The sequence below is a fragment of the Prunus dulcis genome, chromosome 2 (assembly GCF_902201215.1).
Source record: "Prunus dulcis chromosome 2, ALMONDv2, whole genome shotgun sequence".
Lineage (NCBI taxonomy): Eukaryota > Viridiplantae > Streptophyta > Magnoliopsida > Rosales > Rosaceae > Prunus > Prunus dulcis.
The window spans coordinates 8,146,382-8,168,483 of NC_047651.1; positions in this window are offsets into that span (position 1 = coordinate 8,146,382).

Consider the following 22,102-nt stretch of genomic DNA (forward strand, 5'->3'; position numbering starts at 1 on the left):
TGCTTGAGAGAGAGCTCAGAGAATATACCCAATGCTTTGAGAGAGAGCGAAAACTTTTAGAAAAATTTATGTTGAAGAGACAGAAGGAAATGTTTTTGGGTTATTCTGAAAATTTTAGATCCCGGTCAAAAATTTCAAAGGACCGTGTTTTTCAAAGACGACGGTAATAGTCGTCGTTTAATTTTACATTTGCGTATAAAAACCGACGTCTAAAATATTAAATAATTAGATTTCATTTGCGTTTCCTGGGATTCGAACGCGCGTAATTGACCAAAAAGAGCAAGAGAAAACCGACGTCGTTTCAATAAAACCTAAAACCTAAACCCTAAATTTTACAATAATTATAAATAAATAAAGAAAACACACACAAATATGAAAAAATGAATCAAAAATTGGTACAGACTTCTTACAACAATGCCTTCCATATTAGTGGGCTAAAATCTGGATTAAATAATTTTGAATTTTATGATCACCAATGGATCACATAAACCTTAGGGTTATGTTATGGAAAGTATAAAGACTATTGTGCTTTGTCTCTAAATCTTTTTTACTTTTGTTATCACTTGTAATTTTGAAATCTAAAATTAATTTTTTTTAGGCTTTTAGGGGGGAGATATTGTCTCAACCAATGCATAGAATTTGTCAGATTTTTTTCGAATATATTATGAATATTAGTAATTAAATACAATAAAAAATATTTTTAAAATTACATTTTTTAAAGCTTTAGGGGAGAGACAGCCTTTCAATGAGTGCACGGTAGTTATCAGTTTATTTTTTGGAATTTATTATGAATATTAGGAATTAAATAAAATATAAAAGTCATAAAAATGAAATGACAAATGTACATAACAGACGTTGCATCCCTTTATAATGACGTTAAACAACACATGACGTCGTCCTAGATCATATTAGACGTCGAAATTCAGCCACCGCCGTGGTTCATCTCTTACAACATCAGCTTGTTCTGAATAACCGACGTGGGTAGAATTTACAACGTCGATTCTACTGTAGATGCCACCGTTGTTTAGATATACAACGTCACATTTGGTCAGGTAACCGCCATTGTATGTCCTTAAGACGTCGTGCTTGTTGTACTAACGGACGTAATATATCTATACAAAAAAAATTCATAGATTTCTGTTTTATACATAAACCGTCGTGTTTCTCTGTATTACATGTCGTTTTTAGGAAATGTTGTCGATGTTTTATTTCCCGCTATAATAAGACGGCGATTGTTTATACATATGAGACGTGTAAATTAGAATGAGACGTTGGTTTTTGGGAATTAAATTAAGTTTTTATGATTTATTGTCATTTTAGTTCATGTAACGACATAAATATCCTAAACAAAACAAAAATTCAAACAAAAATTGATTTTTTTATAATGATTTTTCAATTAATTACCAAACATATATTTATGTACATAGTCAATAAATTAAAATAAACTTAAACATTGTTAAAATAAAGAACAAAAACCGACATGTTATAAAGATTAAAACGACGGTTTTTAAAGAAAAAGTCGTGGTAGTAAAATAAAGAAATTATATCTTAAATTTTGCCTTTTACCTTCTTCTCAAATGCTAGGTCTGGATCATGAATTATATCTCTCATGAAACGCATCACGTAATAGCCACACTCTACATTTGTTGGTTGTCGAGGAGTGCCATATAGATTTTTCCATATGGCTAATTTACATGATGATTGTTTGCCTATGTGAGAGTTATACATTTTGATTGAACTATTTCAAGAAAACAAAAAGTGTTAATGACAAAACTAAAAATCTAAATAAAAAATATTAACTGTCGTGGTAAATACGTGAAGATGACGGTTTTGTAAAAAAGTGACGTCGTATTTCATTTCAAACGTCGGTAAATAAAAACCGTCGTTGTGTAGCATTCTAACGTCAGTGACGACGAAAAATGACGTATAACCAAAAGTTGTAAATGAAAGTTGAACAGAAAAAATAAAAACGTCCTTAAATGAAAAACACAAAAAAATTGGTATTTTAATTAAGACGATGGTTTACATAAAATACTGACGTTGTAAAAGATTTCAAACGTCGGTTAGAAGTTACCGTCGTTGTGTTTTCATTATAACGTCGGTATTAGAAAAAGCCGTCGTATCATCAAATGCAGAAATAAAAAAAATCTTAGATTTTCATAAATAAACTTACATATTCACTATATTTCTCATGTCCTCGTCAACAAGCGGTTTCACAATAAATCCATGTAATAGACAGTCTCTTTAGCTGGTCTCACAATTATTAACACCCAATGACCCCTACACATAATGATCCATATAGGTTACAATATACTACCAAAAAAAAAAATATATATGTATATATATATATATTACAAGGCACCAAGTATAGTTAAGGGGACTAACCAAGGATTATAAGGCACGAAGTAAAATTGATACCCATCTGCATTTTTCAGGTGGTCTGAGAGATGTTTTGAATGGTAAAATAACATTATAGATTGAGAGTTGACTTGTCCAGGGTCCACGAGGCCAACAAGGTTTTACCATATTTGACATTTTTAAATAGTCAAATAGGTACCTAAATATATGAAATTTCAATTAAATGAGATTTTAATTTAAAAGAAAGGGAAATGTATTTTTAAAAAAAATTAAACAAAAGGATTTCTAGAAATACCTCATGTATACTGCAATCACTGTGGATCCGATCTCAATCATGGAAGCAAACTGTAAAATATCTTCACACAATAGGAAGGTATCATGATCAGTGCCAAACACTTCCGCTGGAATGTGAACTTTCACGGTCTCGTTAGCAGGCTTCAACTTGGTCTAGACCAATTGGCATAGGGCTAACAGAGGAGGTGGCATGTCTAGCATTGAAAGATCCTGTTACAAGAAATAAAAAAAGAAATATAAGTTAGTTTGTACATCAAGTAAAATAAACGACTCCAACAAACCAAAAAAACCGACGTGGTATATAATATAAATGACGGTTTCTAGAACATACTGACGGGTAAAGGTTACAGATGACAGTAAATACATAACTGTCGTGGTGTAAATGTTCTAATGTCGCTACACAATAGAAAGGTTGTCTAGTTAAAATGCAGTGAGTGCTTTAATGAAATAGACGACAATTTGTTAAAGAAACACCGACATCATAAAATACTGAGACGACAGTTGAAAGCAACATCTATTCAAAATTTAAAAATAAGAAAAAATCAAATGTCAGAGATTTTACCGTTTCATCTTACCGTTTTTCAATAGCATTAGCATCATTCGTAGGATTGTCTTCCTCCAAAAGAAGGGGTCTCACATTAGAGCAACTTGCTTTGTCAGACATTGGATTTTTTGGGCTTTGCTCTTGAGGAATTGGAGGAATTGGAGTAATTGGAGTTTTATCGAGCAAATTGGGATCAAAGTTGGGAATTAGTTGACTGAATTGTTTCAACAAAATTTCCCTCTCTGCTCGGACTGCCTCCAAAACTATTTCCTTTGCCCTAGCCTCTATTCTTTTGGTTTCTTCTCTCACTGCTTCCATAACACTTTCCTTCAATTTGTCACCAAATTTTACTCTCTATTGTCTCGGCAAATTGAAGAATTGAGTTGGGAAAACCCTAGCTCCAACACCTCTGACTCTCCCACCATGCTCAGGGGTTCCCAAAGCCGAGGTCAAAATATTGTTGCTCCCATAGACAGTCAGAGTGCCCTCAGAGACTTATTTTTTCAAATCATCCTAAAAGTGAGAAAGAGAATGTTAGTGAGTGAATAGATAGTAAAACAAATTAAATAAACAACTAAATAAAAATATTAACCGATGTGGTAAAGCAATTAAGACAACAGATTATTTAAAAAAATTGACACAGTAAATCCTTTAACACGTCAGTCAAAAACTACTGTCGTTTTGTATGCATTCTAATGTCGGTCCATGAAAAGTATATTTGACATCCAGAGAAAAAAAAAAAAACCTTAACCAAAATATTCATAGATCCAGAAATAGTACAAACAAATTGTAGAGAGAGAGAGAGAGAGAGAGAGAGAGAGAGATAGACAGACAGAGTTTGTGTGCATGTGAATATGAAGAAAGTTTAAATTTTAATTTAAAACGTATGACACAAAAGTACAAAACGGTTGTTGTAATTCGGTTTACCAAAAACATCGACGTCATATCAATTTGTAAATGGCAGTAAATAAAAACCATAGTGGTTTTTCATGTCTAACGACGGTTACTAAAACTTACGACGTCTAAATGAATATGAAGAAATTTTAAAACTTTAATTTAAAACATCTAACTCATAAATAAAAACCGTTGTGGGGTTTCATGTCTAACGACGGTTACTAAAAAGATCGACGTCTAAATGAAAAAATAAAACCTCTATTTTACAAGTTTAGAGTCAGTGAGACATATGATTAATTTTGCCTTCTCAGCAACCTTCGGATCAGGGATGTTTCCCTACTTATCTTCTTTTGCCTTCTTCCATAGCAAAGATCAATCGATTTCTTCACCGGGCATGGTTGCTTCCAATTGATCCTCCAAACCAACATACCCTTCTCGAGACAACCTATGGTTGTACTCGCATTTCTCCCTTCTCTGTGACTGCTGTCAAAATGGACAACCTCAAAATCTGGGGATAACCTTGAAGCTACAAAGGCATCCGATTGCGATTTTTCTATGAAGTTATGAAGCTGATGGGTTTCTTTTAACTTCTCCTTCTCATTTGCGAATGGAAGGACAAATTGCCAGTTAAGGTACATTGAAATCCTTTCATTTTTTCGCGACAGACGACAACACCATCTTCCTGCCCCCTTCCCCAACAACATAAGTCATTTGAACAGCTTCCCAAATATGCTCCTTCAGGTCCTTGGGCAATTGAGTCCATTTCTTGTCCACAAGATGGACTCTAGTGCGTGCCAAAACACCAATGTAACTCTGCATCTCAATAGCAGCCTTGCCATGTGGTCTGCCACTTTTATTGTACTCAACCACAGGCTTAATCTTCTAGATTTTTCTCTTCACAACAAGGCTCATTGTGTTGATACCGCGAGTCGATTTTGTCTCCTCATCAAATGTCGCAAAGCTTGGGTCTTTCTCGGAGGTTGAAGTAAATCTCATCTTCTTTGCGGGATTGCTTTGAACATATTTGGCTTCACTCATTTGTGCCTTTGAAACTGCAATGTCCTTGAGCCTCCTTACTTTGAGATTTCAAACCATGTTTAGAGAGACATACAAACTGCAAGAAAAACAACGACGATTAAGTAGAAAAATGACATAATATGAAAGTTCATACGTCAGCAAAAAAACAAAACCATCGTGCTAATCTATAGAAACGTGGATGTGCAAATACGTTGTGGTAAGATAATTAAAACGACGCAAATTTTATAAAATCGTCGTCTTATTATAAGTTCATACATTAAAAAAAACCGACCAGATTTCTCTCTCCTGCGTTCGTTTCAAATCAGACGATGGTTTTATCTTTAAAACATCATATTTATTCACACAACATGTCAGTTATTAAGAACAGTCGTGCTATTGAAATAGCACGAATTTAATTACCGTCGTGGTGTGCTAATAAAAACATCAAATACACGACAAACCTGTCGTCCTCACACGACTTGAGAGTAGGACCAGTGAAAGACTTCGTCTTTTTCAAACCTGAGTCTTGTTTCAAACCTCAGTGGGACTTGTTCTTTAAGGAAAAAAAACTTCAAATGATATTGAAAAAAAAAGAGTGAGAAAATACCTTTGGCTTGCAAAGAAAGTTTTCTTCCAAATTAAACTTTGGAGTTTTGGAGACGAAGACTAGAAAGATGAAGAGAATCAGACACGCAGCTTTTGGGGAATGAGAGGGAAATTGGGAGAAAATTGAAAATTTTAGAGAGAACATAAAAGTTTAGGTCAAGTGACGAAAAAGTTTATATATTGTCCCAAAGATCAATACGACGACGGTTCTGACAAAAACAGCCCTAGTAAGTCCTTACTATGTCGTTAAAATAATAGAAATAGACGTGGTTAGTAATAAAGCCAATTGACTTTTTGTATTCCGAAAAAGACGTGGTTAGTTGGCACTGCACGTCAAAAGTTTACTTTTGAAGAAGTGATATTATAAGTTACCACGTCGTCATTTTATGAATAACTGACATTGTTTGTATTAACGTCGATGAGTTTAGTTTACCGACCGATGTGGATTACTTTAGTTAGTCGTCGGTAAGTGTAATATAACCGATGTGGATGGTGAAGATTATTTTTATAAATAGGGTTTTTTTCACGCGTTCTTTCAGTTTCAGTTTTCAATTAAGGTTCCAACTTCTTCCTGCCCTTGGCTCTGTCTCACCTCTTTGGAGGCAATAGTTTGGATGTTGATGTGTGTGCGCGTTTGTGTATCTGAAAGACACAAGCATGCACACATCATCAACTTCTAAAAAATTGTCTTTCTGAATGCAAATGTTTTGGATGTTGATGTGTGGCTGCCATCGTCAAATTTTAGAGGCAAATTTTTTGGATTTTGATGTGTATGTGCCTTTGTGTATCTCAAAGACACAAAGACACATACATCATCAACGTCTAAAATATTGTCTTTCTCTCACATTTGTGAATCCATTATGATGAGGAACAGAATTCCAATGGTAAGATTTCATTCTAATTTTCTTGTTAAGACGGTTTTCTATATAAACCGTCTTGGTTATTACAATTCTTGCCATTCTGTTGATCTACCGTCGTAAGCTACAAAAATCCAAGTAATAAATCTTAAAAAGCAATAAAAATTAAGACGACGGTTTATAGATAAGGCCAGATGACAGGACCCGACCCAATTTCCGCTTTGGAATTCAAGCCAAGTCCGGTGCGTGTCCGACACCTGGCGAATGTCGGGCACAAAAGACCTTTTTGCCCTTCTTGCTTCAAATTTTCTTTAAAATTCCCTTAGACTTCTGCCGAAATTTCGGCAGAGTCTCCCCTGTATTTTGACCAATCCCAAAATTTTCCACCTGTTAAACAATCAGTACATCTATCCCAACAGCCAGAATATCGCAAGTAACAGATCTCAACTCCATTTTCCACTAATACTAGATATCAGAGCATACTCTAAAGTTTTTAAGGTGTCAAGGATTTTCTACAAAACTCTACCTTGGCGCGGAGGCTATGATTGGCCCGGTGGTGGATCCCGCGTACTTCTACGGCCTGGGGGTGAAAACAGTTTGAAGATGTGAGTGGACCAAACATGAGAATTTTTGAAAACAGTTTAACAATCATAATAACCCCCACTATAAAAAAATTGTTAAATAAGCTGAATACGTACTCTTCATTTAAAGCATACTAAACTCAAGCATTCTATGTAAATCATATTCAAGCTCAATAAATTTTATTCACAAGCACTGAAATCAAAGCTTGTATAAAACACTGAAACCAAACTTGTATAAAAGTACTGTACTCAAACCTTGTATAACTGAACAAAACTATATAAATGTATCAATGCCTGAAAAATCAGAGAAACTAGTATAAAATAGCTGAAAGTCATAACTGTATAAAAGAGCTTAAAATTCTTTAAAAATTACCACCTAATTGTACCCCTGTCTTATCCGTCAATTCCCTGGCAGGTCTCGGGCGTCACGCAGGCTACCCGAGCCGCAAACTGGCGAAATCAGGGGACTATGATCAGCCTGTCCCGCCGGCAGATTCCTCGATGACACCAAGTCAGCTCGAGTCGCTCTGGCAGGATGCAGGGGACCGTAGTCAGCCTGATCCGCAATCCTGGCAGGTCTCGGGGACACAGAGTCAGCCGAGCCGCAATCCTGGCAGGTCTCGGGACACCAAGTCTGCCGAGCCGCAAATCCTGGCACTCACGGTCCGAGCGTCCCCGAAACTCGTGAGGCAAAGTCAAGTGCACTGACATAAACTGAAATCGGACTGGATGTCCGTAGACATCGGTCCAACTCTGGGTAATCACCAAAAATAAATGGGTACGAGGTGGTTTTAAAATAAATTCCTTAGAAAAAATCTGAATAATAACTGAAATCTCAAGTTGTGCTGCTATTTCTTCTGTCATAAGCCTCAAAATCTGTTTTCTATAACTCTTAAGCATGTAAAAGTAAGCAGCACACAACTTATAGAACTATTTCTGTATTAATCATGCTCGGAAACACAATAAAGCTTACTCAAGATCAAATAAGGAATTTAGTCAAATAAACTCGTTTATAAAAACTCTTTTATATAAAATCAATGTAAAATCACTTATAAAATCTTATTTATGGAAAACCTCTATATAACTCATTTATATAAAATATTTCATGAAAGAAAGTCCACTCACAGATGGTCCGAGCTATTTTGACCATTCGAAGGTCTCTTTTGCAATCCTGTCGGGCTCCTGGTGCCTGATTACCCATAAAGATTAAATTAATAAACTGCTGAATAAAAAGAATTTCAACTAAACACCCTGCCCCCGGCTCCTAGAAATACGTGCACTCGTTTCAGGTTACTCCTATGCCCACCTTAGCTTTTTGGACAGTTAGACCGGCCTTAAGAGACCCGAAACCTCAATAAGCGGTAAGCTGCCAGATCGGCCGATCCGGGACCCCGTGGGTCCACGGTCTCCGATGGCCAATCTGGGCTCCTCTGAAGGTTCCTTACAGAGAAGGAACCATGTTCTGCGATTTTGGTCCGAAACGGACGGTCGGATTAGCCAAAATCGCGTTATCGCTTAAAATCCAAACCCTAGCCCCAGGGTTCGCGATTTCGGAGTATCCGGGACTCCGATTCGCAATCCGTCGAATCCTACACGATCCTGACATCATGTAGACCGACATATCCGAAATTCAGCGCGATCCGACGATTAACGACACTGCACCCACGGATCGCGCGATATGGAAAATCCGTTCGGGGCTCAAACGGACTCCGAATCGAGATCCGCGAAATCCCACGCGCTCGTGACGATACGAGGATCACAAAACTATACAGAATTACTTCACCACCCTCGCCCACGTGTCCCAGCACGCGCAGGCAGATTTGGGTGTCCTAAGCGATTTCGGGTGGCCGAAAAATCTCGGAACCAAGACTCCAAACTCCTACCCTAGGTAAAACACCCCATTTGGAGTCACTTTCGTTCTTGGACATACCCCAAAAAGTGACCCGAAACAGTAGTTCCGAGCGGCCGAAGTTTCGGCCAAACTTCAAGTCGAAAATCGAACCCCTTAGAGCTAAAATCGATCGAAACCCATATGCCCATCAGTTAGAACACGAAAAATAGCTGAGAAACCATACCTTACTCGATCGATTTGGTGGAGAAACGAAGGAGAATTTCGAGCTGGAAGTTCGGATGGCTTCGGACGAACCTCCGTCGGAAAACATGGTTTTCCGGCAAGCTCAGGGCGGCGTCGGGGTGGAGGTTGGTCAGGTCTTGACGGCGAGACGGAGGCGGACCCGATCGTACCCACGGCAGAGATCAGCTCGGCCTGTGGTGGCTGGGCCGTCGCCGAGAAGGCGAAGGGTCGCACGGCCCAGTTTGCGCGGGAGGAGAGAGAAGAAGAGAGAGAAAGTGACAGGGGAGAGGAGAGAGAGGAGGATAAAAATCTGACTTTTTGGCCAAATTACCGTTTTGCCCTTCGCGGTTTTTAGACCAAATCTTCTTCGTTACAGCCCCGATTCGGGTCTACTCCGTGTCTACGAACTCGTTTCGCCGCGCTCTACGCAATGGCGCAAGCGGCATCCCCAAATTCTTTCTCGATCAAAAAGTCAATTTTTTCCCCTATTAAATAATGCGAGGGCAAAATAGTCTTTTCGCTAGAAGATATTTTCCTTACTTTTTAGATATTTTCTTTCTTTTTAGATATTTTAGTTTGGGTTATTACACCAGACATATAAAGTGAATAAATACGACTGTACTTTTAACTTCATGGCGTGGTAAAATAATATTATACGTCATTAATTGAACACATTGACGTGGTTACTACAGACTTATGCGGTCAGTAGAATTATAGATACCACCGTAGTACACTACCAAATAATAAGTCGATAAATTTATCTTTACCACGGTTATAAATTGATTTCATACGGGGAAATTTTGTAATATACCGACGTGGATTCTTTTGAAATTATACGGCGCATACTACGAAAATATGGTCATGTTTATTAAGGAGTAAAAACGGTGGCTGTTGTTGCACACCGTCATCTTTACTTTTTATGTCGGTGGATTCATAGCTTCTGCCGTTGTTTTTAGGCTCAAAGTTTAACTCTGAAGAAAACCTTTTCAATAAGACACTTTTTTTAATTTGGTGCATCATTTTTTAAAAACATCCATTGGAATCTCCATTTTTTAGGTGTTTAAGTTACTCATACACGACGGTTTTATATCACCATCATCTTTTCAAACACAACAATGGTTTTTTGATCTACCATCGTTGTTTTCTGGTCTTCTTTTTCACTTTTTGTAGTAGCGTCATCTCCCCTCCTATCAAAACATTTTTGAAATTTCAATGCCACGTCTAGCATCAAATAAGTGGAGTTCCACCTAGTGGGCACATCCATCACCACCAACCACTTGCACTCTATTTTTTTGGTCTCAACACACATTTTGAAGTAACTCAACCGAGAAGGTGAGGACCTCACAAACTTCACCGCATTACAGATTGCCAGAGCTTTCCAATCTCTTCAAACCCTCCTTAGCTATCAAGTTGATTATATGAGCACTACACCTCATATGCATGTGAACTCCTCCTAACACACTATTCGAATCTTGACACCCATTTATTTTCTTGCTCACATAATCAATTGCCTTAGTATTGGCAGCCACATTATCCCGGTAATTGTAAGTATCTTCTCATGTCCCCAATCAATCAAACAATTTTCAAGCAATTTCCCAATGCCAACTTATGACTATCAATTACACCAAAATTTAGGATTCTTTTGTGCATTTTATAGTTGAAATCAACAAAGTGGGCAATCAACACCATGTAATTCACATTTTGAACCGATGTCCAAGTATCGGTTGTAAGGCATATTCTATGTGAACGAATTTCAACTTTCAACTTCTCCTTCATTTTCATGTACATTTCTAGAAATCTTCATGCAACACTACAAATAAGAGCATTACTCTTGGATGCATCAAATGTGAGCGTCCGGTTCTTATCCTTGTGCCTATAAGGGTAGTTCAAGTATTTTTTGTCTAGATGTTTCCACATGTTGCTAGTCCCATTTTTCCTGGTATCACTAGCATGAGTAGCACTACAATACTTGTACTTAGCCCTTTTTTCAACTTCTTTTCTTATAGTCTCATCTACTGCTTTCACATCCAATACCAAATCATGCTTTTCAAAGTGTTCCCACACATCACTCTCCTTCTTCCCAGTACTAGGTTCTAATAATGTTGGTGGTGGATTTTGTGATGCTGCTGTAGGAGGTACAGCAGCATCACTGCAAGGTACAAAATCATCAGTCCTAGGCATTTGCTTCCATGACACTATTGAGAATCATGATGAGCACCTTTAAGCTATGCCTAATTCAGCATGGCCGTATGGATTAGTTTGCACCATTTCAATTTATGAGTTCTAGCTTGATATGTGAGTAAAGACTTCCATGTTGTAACTCATGTGTTAGATCGCATTCAGTGTACTTGTTCTTCTTCAAGCACCTGCATAGATATCGATGTGTCTCCACACTTAATGACTTGAGACCTTGCCATTCCCTACATATAGAGACGATATTGTGTGTACTGGTCTTGGAGGAATATTGACGCCCAATCAATTTTCCTATGACCGGGAACATATTTAGGATCTATGGATGATGAGAAGTCTCCATGTATGCAATCTAATTACAAAGCTCTCATATCCACTTGTGTATTCCTTGAACTATGGTTTTTCTACATATTGAAAAATATATAAGACAATTTAATGTATAAAACATTTCTTGCCCATTGATAACATAATATGTCTTTTATCAAAGATGTCCTTAACTTTAACTATTACAGAATTACTTGGCTTTAATGGCGTATTTCTAACATCACGCACAAATGACCAAAATAACCTTCTTGCCCCAATCCAGAAACTGCTTTACGGTTTGACTTCTACCAGAAAATCAGGGAAAGTCTCCACTGACAAAGGATCAAACCCATAAATTTACATGCACCGCAACCTCAATAATTTTCCAAGTGTTCAGCAAATTTAACTTTACCAAACTGAACATAACAAACAATCATAAATGTGCGGCTGCACCTAGGTTAGGCTAGGTTGCCTACGTACCCTTGCCAAGGGATCAAGCCACACGTAGTTCTTTTATACAAGAAAACAACATTCAACCCACAAGTAAGCACATGAATTAAATATTACTTCACACTTTCATAAAACCAAAAAACTTCAACTCTAATCAATCCGCTAAAACTTAGCAAAAGATATTGACTTCCAATCAATCTTCCACCCATCACATATGTGCATAAACAAATACATATATATAATAGCTCATTATAGATAAGTAGGAAAACGAGAAAATTATTAAAATAACATTGGCCATTTGAAACTTTAATATCAATACCAACGGTTTGAATAAAAACGTGCTTCCATCTTTCACCAATAACTACCAAGATAATATCATCAATTTTTAGTTTGAAACATCTCAAAACTCAAATACTCCCCACCTAGGCGTACCCCCAATCAAAATCCATCAATTCCAAGTACCATATATGTTACATCCTCGCAGAACTCGGAGGACATGTGGTCAGCTCGAGAACGCATATCCTCACAGAACTCGGGGGACATGTAGTTAGCCTGAGAACGTATATCTGTCAAATCCCCTCGCAGGACTCAAGAACATATAATCAACCTAAGAACGCAAATCCTCGCACCACATGATTAAGGCATCCCAAAGACTCATGGGGCATTGTCATAAATGACTAGACTGTTCCGAAGGCAATTGAGGGGGGTGCTCTTGTGGTGAGTTTGAAAACCATTTTTCGAACCTTATCATCAAATTCCTCTTTTTCCAATAAGTCCATTTTTACAAATCATTTCTCAACTTTCCAAAAGTCAGTTCTTAAATAAAAAACCAAAAATTCCCTTTTTAAAAGGAGATCAATCCCAACATTCCTTAACTTGACATTGACCTTGCATAATCTTTCAAAATTGTTCTCAAACTACATTCAAATATGTACCACATACTATTGAGAAAACTAGTATCCATAATCCATCAATTTCAAACAACCGAGCATATATTTAAATATAAACATATAATTAGGCATTTAATTAATTCCTTAATCATGCCAAAACCCGGTTAACCAAGCCATTCCCAACTCCACACAATTAAACATACTATAACATGCTTAGAAAGTAAAAGTGCTTGCATAGTAATTAATAAACACTTAATAAAACTCTCAAAGCATAATACCAATTTAAAACAAACCTCCAATTACAATTGCAACTACTAATTGGCCTCAACCAAGCCGACAAAGCCCATTATTCAAGTCAACTGACCTCGTAGGGTCCACGACCTCAATTTGTTAAATGACATTCCTATTGGTCCATAACCAAAAGTTCAACCCATCTAGAAGTCTCGTCACGATCCAACGTTCGGTTTGACCCCGAACTTGGAATTTGATCAATGGGGCCCACGGGGTCCACAACCTCTGATTTCCGGTCCAAAAGTTCCTATAGGTTCAACCAAGTGTAGTAAACACGTTCCGCAAGTTTGGTCTCGATCAAGGGGTCAGATCGTTCTCGATCGCAAGATCGGACGGTCACTATTTTACGTCAAATTTGAATCATTCATTCAGAGTATCTATGAGTTCCTACACAATCCTAGAGGTACATAGATCAACATACTTGGAAATGAAGCCGATTCAACAGCCCTAACATATCAAACCCAGATATCGCCTAATATGCAGAAATCCGTTTGACCGTCAAACGATAACCAAATTCAAATATGACCATGCTGTCGTGCTCGAGATGAAATGGGGAATATTTTAGAACCAAATTGGTCACCACCCAAGGCCCACGCGCCGGCAGCACTTGGGTGGTTTGAGAAATTTTCAATGACGAAAATTTCTCAAATCACCCAACAATACCTATACCATGTGTTCATGACAACTAGGGAAACAACTTTCGTTCTTGGGTCATGGCCAAAAAGTGGCTGGAGCTTGCCGAAAATCAAGCCAAAAAAGGGTCACAACTTAGATCCTAAATCGAGCTTCAAAACTTCAAAACTGATCCTAACCAATGCAACCATCAGCTAGATCATGTTGAATAGGTGAAGAAACACACCTGGATCGACAAATTCCGTTGTTGGAAACGACGCAGAAAAATTCTAAAGAAAAACGGAGTTTTCTCGAGCTCCCAGCAGCGATACATTGATTTTTGGCCAGAGAAATTGAGTGGGTCATGTAGAGAAGGAGGAGAGAAAGATTTTGCAAGTCGTTTCGTCAGAAACAATGGCCAGACGATGTCAGAATCGACGTCGGAAAAATGTGGCTGTGAGAGAGAGAGAGAGAGAGAGAGAGAGAGAGAGAGAGAGAGAGAGAGAGAGAGCTGACTGGTTTTTAAAAATCTAACTTTGAAATATTTATGGTTGTGCCACTGCACTTCTGTTGACCTTAACTTCTTTGATTTAAACCCACTACATGTCTACGAATTCGTATCGACACGCGCTACGCAACTGTGCCACTAAAATTTGAAATATCCTTACATATCGAAAATTGACTATCGCAACCTTACTTCAAGGGCAAAATTGTAACTTCAGAATTAAATAAATAAAAAGATTTAAATAGATTAAATAAATGGTTAAAATTGGGTCAGGGTGTCACAACCACACTTAGTGGGTGTTGGCCAAATGCCCTCTAATTCCTAAGTCAGTTAAATGATCTAGAGAAAGATGCAGGAATAACAGAAAGGTCAGAGTTTTCTCTATGGTATGAGAGAGTTGGGAAGCCAAAGGCGTGTGAGGGTGGTCAAAGCCATGAGAGGCATGAGAGATAGAGAGAGAGGGGTTCGGCTAGGGTTTTGAGTGTGAGTTTAGGTTACCTTAAATGTGTTTTGTAGCCATCTATTTATAAACTCCTTGTTTGGCTAGGGTTTTAAGAATAATCCTTATTTAATTAGGATTATTCTTACTCAAAAAGATTATGGGAATTAATCAAAGATATTTGTTGGAAATTAGTTCCTTGATTTAGGGAGATATTCGTATCTTAAGTGCCGGTTAGCATTGCTTATTTAGGGTGATAAGTGATTTTAAAAAAAAATTGGGAAGCTCAGCCTGTTTGGTAAATTACGAGAAAATCACTTATTGTTAAAAATTGCTGTGAGAGAAAGCTATAAGGGAAAGCAGCTAATGAGGTACTTTCATTTTCTAATTATGCAAGAATCAGTTCGAAGAGGTCTGGGTGTAATAACCCAAACCTTAATTAATAATTAACCATTAAACTATTAAGAGAAAAGGACTCTTTTGCCCTTATAATATTCTACTAGAGGAAAAGTTGACTTTTTGACCTAGAAAGAATTTGACTATTCTACTTGTATCGTTGCGTAGAGCGCGACGAAACGAGTCCGTAGACACAGAGTGGACTCGAATCGGAGTTATAACGAAGAAATTACGGTCAAAATACTTAGAAGGGCAAAGTGGTAATTTTTGAAATCAGGATTTTTTTAAAAAAAATCTGACTCTCTCTCTCTTCCCTCACTCTTCTTCCTCAGACCACAGCCCCCCCTCCCCTGTTTTTTTTTCTCTAACCCGTCACCTTCAAACCTCCATAACCACCGCCACACTCCACTCCAACCGACGGGACTGGACCCAATCGAACCACCGCCGCTTCCTCTTCCTTTCCCAACTGGTCCCTGCCCTTGGAACCGCTGTTTTTAGCCGGAAAAACCTTCGAATCATGCCGGAGTTGACAGAACTTCCAAGCTTTCGTTCTCCTTCATCCGGCCACCAAATCTGACGAGTGAGGTATGGTTTTCTAGCTATTTTCCATGCTCTAGCTGCTGGTTGGGTATGATTCCAGAAATTCCAAGCGTAGATCGTTCGATTTTCCAATCTACGTTTCAGCCGGTTTTGAAAGTGTGATTCCGGCCACTTCTGGCCACTTTTTGAGGTAGGTCCAAGAACAAAAGTGGTTCCAAAATGGGTGTTTTACCTAAGTTAGGAGTTTCGGCTTGCGGTTTGGAGTTTTTCCGGCCGTCATGAATTTCTCAAGCCACCCACGCGCTGCCGGCGCTTGTGGCGGCGCCTGGGCAGTTTGGTGGGGACCATAGTCAATCCTAAAATGATCCTCGTGTCGTCACGAGCGCGTAGGAATTCGCGGATCTTAATTTGGATAACGTATGAACCCTGAACGGATTTCGCATTTTGTGTGATTTCCGGGTTCAATGGGTTCGAACCGTTGTTCGTGCGTTTGTGACCAAACCAACCGTCTGTTTGAGACCAGACTCTTGGGACTTGTGTCCTAGGTTTAACGGAAGATTAATGTGGGCATAGGAGTAACTTTAATTGGATGCACGCACTTCTAGGAGTCGGGGGTCAGGGTTTTATTTCAATATTTATATCGAGCAGTTTTATTAATATATATTATTATGATAATTGAATCAGGCACCCGGGCACCAGTTGGCCCGTAGGAGGGACCTTTAAAAGGTCCAGCGAGCTCGGACCAGTTGTGAGTGGACTTTTCTTTTATAAATGATTTTATGCAAATGAATTTCATTATTTGATCTTGAATAAGTTTTATTGATTATGGTTTTCCTAGCATGATTTGTTGAAGTTAAATATCTTTATTTATATGCTGCCTAGTTGAAAATTCTAAAAAGATATGAAAAGTAAAGATTGAGATTTATATCAAATAAAATGGCAGCAGATTTCTAGATTTAACAAAAAATTCAGTTATTCATCAGACCTTTCAGAAATTTTATATTTTCTTAAGCCACCTTAGGTACCCAGTTATAGAAACAGCTTGCCTTCGGTATATGTTGCCTTCAGATATGACGATGTCCACGGACATCCAGTTTGCCTTCAGTTTTGTCAGCGCGCTTGATATCTGCCTCACGAGTTTCGGGGATGCCCAGACCGTGGGAGCCAGGAATGCGGATCAAGTTAACTACGGTCTCCTGAATCCGGCCAGTTTGCGGCTTGGGTTGACTTTGTGTCACCGAGACCTGCCAGGGGAATTGACGGATTATTAGGAATTGACAAAATTTAAGGGGTACACCTAGGTGGTAGTTTAAACTGATTTCAGTGCTTTTAAGAGTTTAAAAATGATATGAGTATGTTTGACATATATTTATATATATGAGTGCATTGATTTCATTATGTATATGATTAAAAGAATGAATTAGTTTTGTATAACTGTATTTTTTAGTGGGGTTAGTATGTTCTTATGCTATTTTTCTTAAAACTTTGTTTTTGGGTCCACTCACCTTTTAAATGTTTTGCACCCCTAGGCCGTAGACGTGCATCTGAAAGCCACCACAGGGCAGTTTCCGCTTCCTGCATCTCTTCAGCTTAGTGTAGGGTCCTTGACCCTCCAAATGTTCTTCTTGTAAATTAACCGGTATAGATGCTCTGATATTGCCCCTGGGCTCGAACTTTACTGTTGATTGTTTATGTATTTACGCATGCTGGAAGTTGGGTTGTGTTTATGCTCGTTTTGACAGGTGAAATTTTGGGATTGAACAAATTACATGGGAGACTCTGCCGAATTTTCGGTAGAAGTCAAGGCTAATTTGAAATTAAGTTTGTAACTAGAAGGGCAAACAGGTTATTTGTACTCGGCACCTGCCAGGTGTCGATTACGAACAGGGTTCGGCTCGGATTCCAAAGGGGAATTTGGGTCGGGTCCTGTCACTGGGTTTAATGATTATGCGACAATCATTTTCTGATTGTGCGGGAATCAGTACCAACAACACTTTTAACAAAAGTTTACCAAACGCCAAACTGTTTTATCTTATAGCTAATTTCTCTCACAACAAATCTGATAGCGATTATTTTCATGGCACAACAATGCCAAACTGACCCAAAATCAAAGATAAGATTTTATTAGGGTAATCAATTGACCTAAAAAATACTATTTTTTTCACGTGTCATCTTCTTATTGATCGTCAAAATATCTGTTCCCACAACAATAAGATACAATTGACAGGGATGTTTATGTGGCACCCCATTAGTAGTCAATCGTCTCTAAAAAGATCGCATGGCAACAATATTTATTAAGAGAAACTAATTGTCACATATGTCTTGAAAATCCACTTTCCACCTAAGGCTTTATAAAAGAAAACCTAATTGTCAATGGGTCTCTTAGCTTAATAGTAGAGCTGTTAGTATACATGTTTGTGGCCCTTGGTTTCGATCTCTCATTGCAGTGCATGCGAGAATACCCTCTCTTTTTTCCTAACTATGAAACAAAAAACATAGGAAATTTTAATTAAGAAAAGGATATCGAACATTTGTGGATTATCTTTACCCTTTTGAATAATTTACCCCTTTATCATGGACTCATGGATGAACTGTTTGATATGACAATCGATATGACTACCCATACAAAGATTTAGAAATCCCACCGCCCAAGAAAATTAAATAGGACAAAAAATCAGTTGAGCCAAACAAATAATATTAATAATAGAGGCAAATTGACTGGTGTTGTAGACAAAAAGGATTCAATTGAGATAGGCAAGCAAACAAGGAGCCAACATGATGACCCATTATTTTTTGTCCTTTTATTTATTTTGTCAAGAAGGATCACTGTCTTGAACTGAAAAAGAAGAGATAAGACATGGTGTCTGGAGTTGATCTTTTTCCTTGACGCTGATTTTCGGTTCCCATTTTTTAAATATAATTATTTAACTAATAAATTGCCTTATAAAATATTTATGTTATTAACATTACCTAAACTTTGACCCAAAAAAAAACATTACCTAAACAAAACTTTGGATGCTTATGGAATTCTCTGGTATGACCAAATCGATAAGAAGATAAAGATTGCAATCAACTATCAAGGGGTGGCGAATTTTTTGACCTGGAAGTTATTCTGTACATGGAATTAGGTGGAGATTTATTGGGAATATTTGGATCCAAATTTGAAGTATGATCTTGAATAATCAAGGAGCAGTAAAAATATTGTAGCAAGAGATTTTGAATAATATAATGAGGTTCTTCAAACAATCATATTCATCAATAGACAAAGCATATAACATGAAAAGTCGAATTACAGGTCTGTGAATGAGTATGTATGGTAAACCATTTCGATATTTAGAGGTTTCATATCCTTGAGAGCTGCTTTTTTTTTTTTTTTTTTTTTCACATAACTTGGGAATGCATTGTTTTCTTTACCAAATTACCATGGTTGTTACAAGGTGTTTATAGCTTAAATGGTTAAGAGCGTTTATCCTTGTACTTAAGGTTTTGTGTTCAAATCTTCTCTCTTCTAATATCGATTGTGTCGTTTAAAAAACAAAATACCATGATTGTTTTCTTTACCAATGAACTAATAGAAAAAAAACATATTTTACCAAACTACCCATTCTTCTTGTAAATGTTTTTTTTAGTCCTTTCATGGCGAAATGAATATTTAACTCATTGGTGGTAGTTATAATTTTTTGAATACAAGTGATGATAGTCTAAATTATAATGAAAGGGGAGTTTTTTGCACACATACATTACTAAAATGTTTTTCTTTACCTAAAACTACGTATCTGAAAATTAAAGTCTTCCCGTTGGTAGCTGCAGCTATAGAATTTGATATAGCTGAAAATTGGTGACTGGGATATATTGGCCAGCCAAGAATGGAGAGAGGGAAATATGTCGGCCACAAAATCCTTTTTAAAATAAAACCAAAACAGGTTTGAGTTGCTTTAATTTTTTTTATTTCTTTTGTTTTGAGACAAAAATACACTAAAAGCACAAAACTTCTAGAACAACCATGCCTAACAAATCAAATTCAATGCTAAAAACAAACACACCAAATTCAATGTTAAAAGAAAATATCCATTGGTAGAGTTAAGGTTTTTGGCAGCTAGAAAATTGATCTCCATAAAAATATGCTTGAACATGATAGAATCATTCGAGGGAATGAGGTGTTTAATAACCCATAGCCTTCAACCCTGAGAAATGACAACATGGTCAAGAATATTTCCAATAAGAGTAAGAGAATCTCTCTCCACCAATCTTGCCCTCTCATCTACTTCCCAACCCACCTCCCCTCCCTTCTTACCCATCCCCTCACCTTCCCTCTCCTTTTTTTTTTTTTTTGGCAGATCTAGGGTTCGGGCTTTTGATTGGCATATCTTGGGTTTCAGCTTCGGATTTACTTCTTGTGTTTTAGTTTTATTTGTAACAAGTGCATAAATTATTTTTGAGTTTATTGCGTGTTTGTAGTTTCTATTTGTAATTTTTTATCTGTGAGAGTTTAAAGATTGTAGTTTGCATAGGTAGTTATGTGCATTGAGGTGTGTTGTGGTCTTTGCTTGACTTTTGCATGCTTGCGACTTTTATGTCAGAATTTCTTTGGCTCTTTATGGCTATGTGTGGATATACACTTGTGCACCTGATGTTGCCGATGGAGTCCTCCTTATTTGGATTAACCCTTTGTGGTTACTGCAATTTCGTATTTGTAATAATCTTGTATGGTTATCTGTATTTGTACTGGCTCTTGTGGATGACGGCCTTTGTTCCTGAATTATAAATGCAATATATTGTCTTTATCTCCTTAAAAAAAAAAAAAAAAAAAAGGGAGAAAAATTTAGTTGTAATGGAATAATACTGTTTTGTTATCTTTGGCCAATAATGCTATATCACGTGGAAGTGTTGTCACGCATGTTGTAACATTATTGATAGAGAATAGCAAAATAGTGTCATCCTTCATAAAAGTCTTTCTCCTATATAAGACCTTTCTTATGGGGTTGTCCTTCAACAATATGAACATTATAGAACTATAGAATTTGGAAAATAAAAAAGCTGAGATTGATTAGATACTTCAAATGTAACGGACGAGTTTCTAATAGTTACCTAATGCTATTTCATCCCACTTACAACAATAATTTGTACCCTTTTGGTTCACCTGAAAATTTTCAATCCCAGATCTAATATTTGTTTATGCAATGATAAAATTAAATTCTGCCTAGGGGTGAGCGTGGTTCAAATTCACCTCTAAATTGCGGTCTAACCAATCAACCGTTAAGCGATACGATTTTGTTTAGTTTGAGGTAAAACCAAGGAAGAACCGAAACCAAGACAAAACTATGGTTGGGCGATTGGTGCGATCAGTTTAGGCATGAACTCTATACTGTTTTTTTAGTTATTTATTCCAATAACAATACAAAGCTATGTCATTTTTTTAGTGCTTCACACACGGTTCAAATATAATAATTATGTGATGTGAAACACAACAAAATTATATACTTGAATGTTGAAACAAACACATCAATTATCAACATAACAATCTTAACAATTTCAAGAATATATGAAATAGTATTACTTCACTTTCGAATGTTGAAAGAGATCTCAAGTTTGAATTCTCCTTCTTTAATTCATTTTAATACTAAAAAGACAAATAAAAGCACATATAACGCAAACACTAAAACCACCATTTTTATTTTCAACTCTCTAACATACTAACAATATTCAACATTTCATAGCAAACTAGCAATCTATTTATACTGATTGACCCAAAAACAAAAGCAATCTATTTATGTGTGGATGAAACATAATAGAAAATGGTGATATTGAATAAAAAATGGTAAATATACTCCAAAAAAAAGAAAAAATTGACTCCCCTTTTGTCCACTTACATTTTCTTTTAATGGTAATTACAAAAGTATTAAAAAAACAAAAGGGAGTTGCCGACAATCTCTCCTTGTAGGTAATCTATAAAAACCAAAACAGGGACTAAAATCCCCACTGTAAGTCCTTAAAGAGGCTTTGGTATGCCCTGGACATGGGATGGGGTATCCTCTCATCCCCTAAACTTTTAATAACCAAAAAAAAAAAAAAACAAAAGGAAGTGTAAGTGGACAAAAAAAGAGTGAGAAAATCAACTCTCTAAATTTAATGTAGACAATTTCATTTGATTTTGGCAGTTTCTACGTAGACCAAACCAAACTCTATACGGTCTGTGTCAAGCCCACCGAGGAATATACATTTTTAGTGCCAAAATCGAATCAAACCACTTGGCTTGATTTG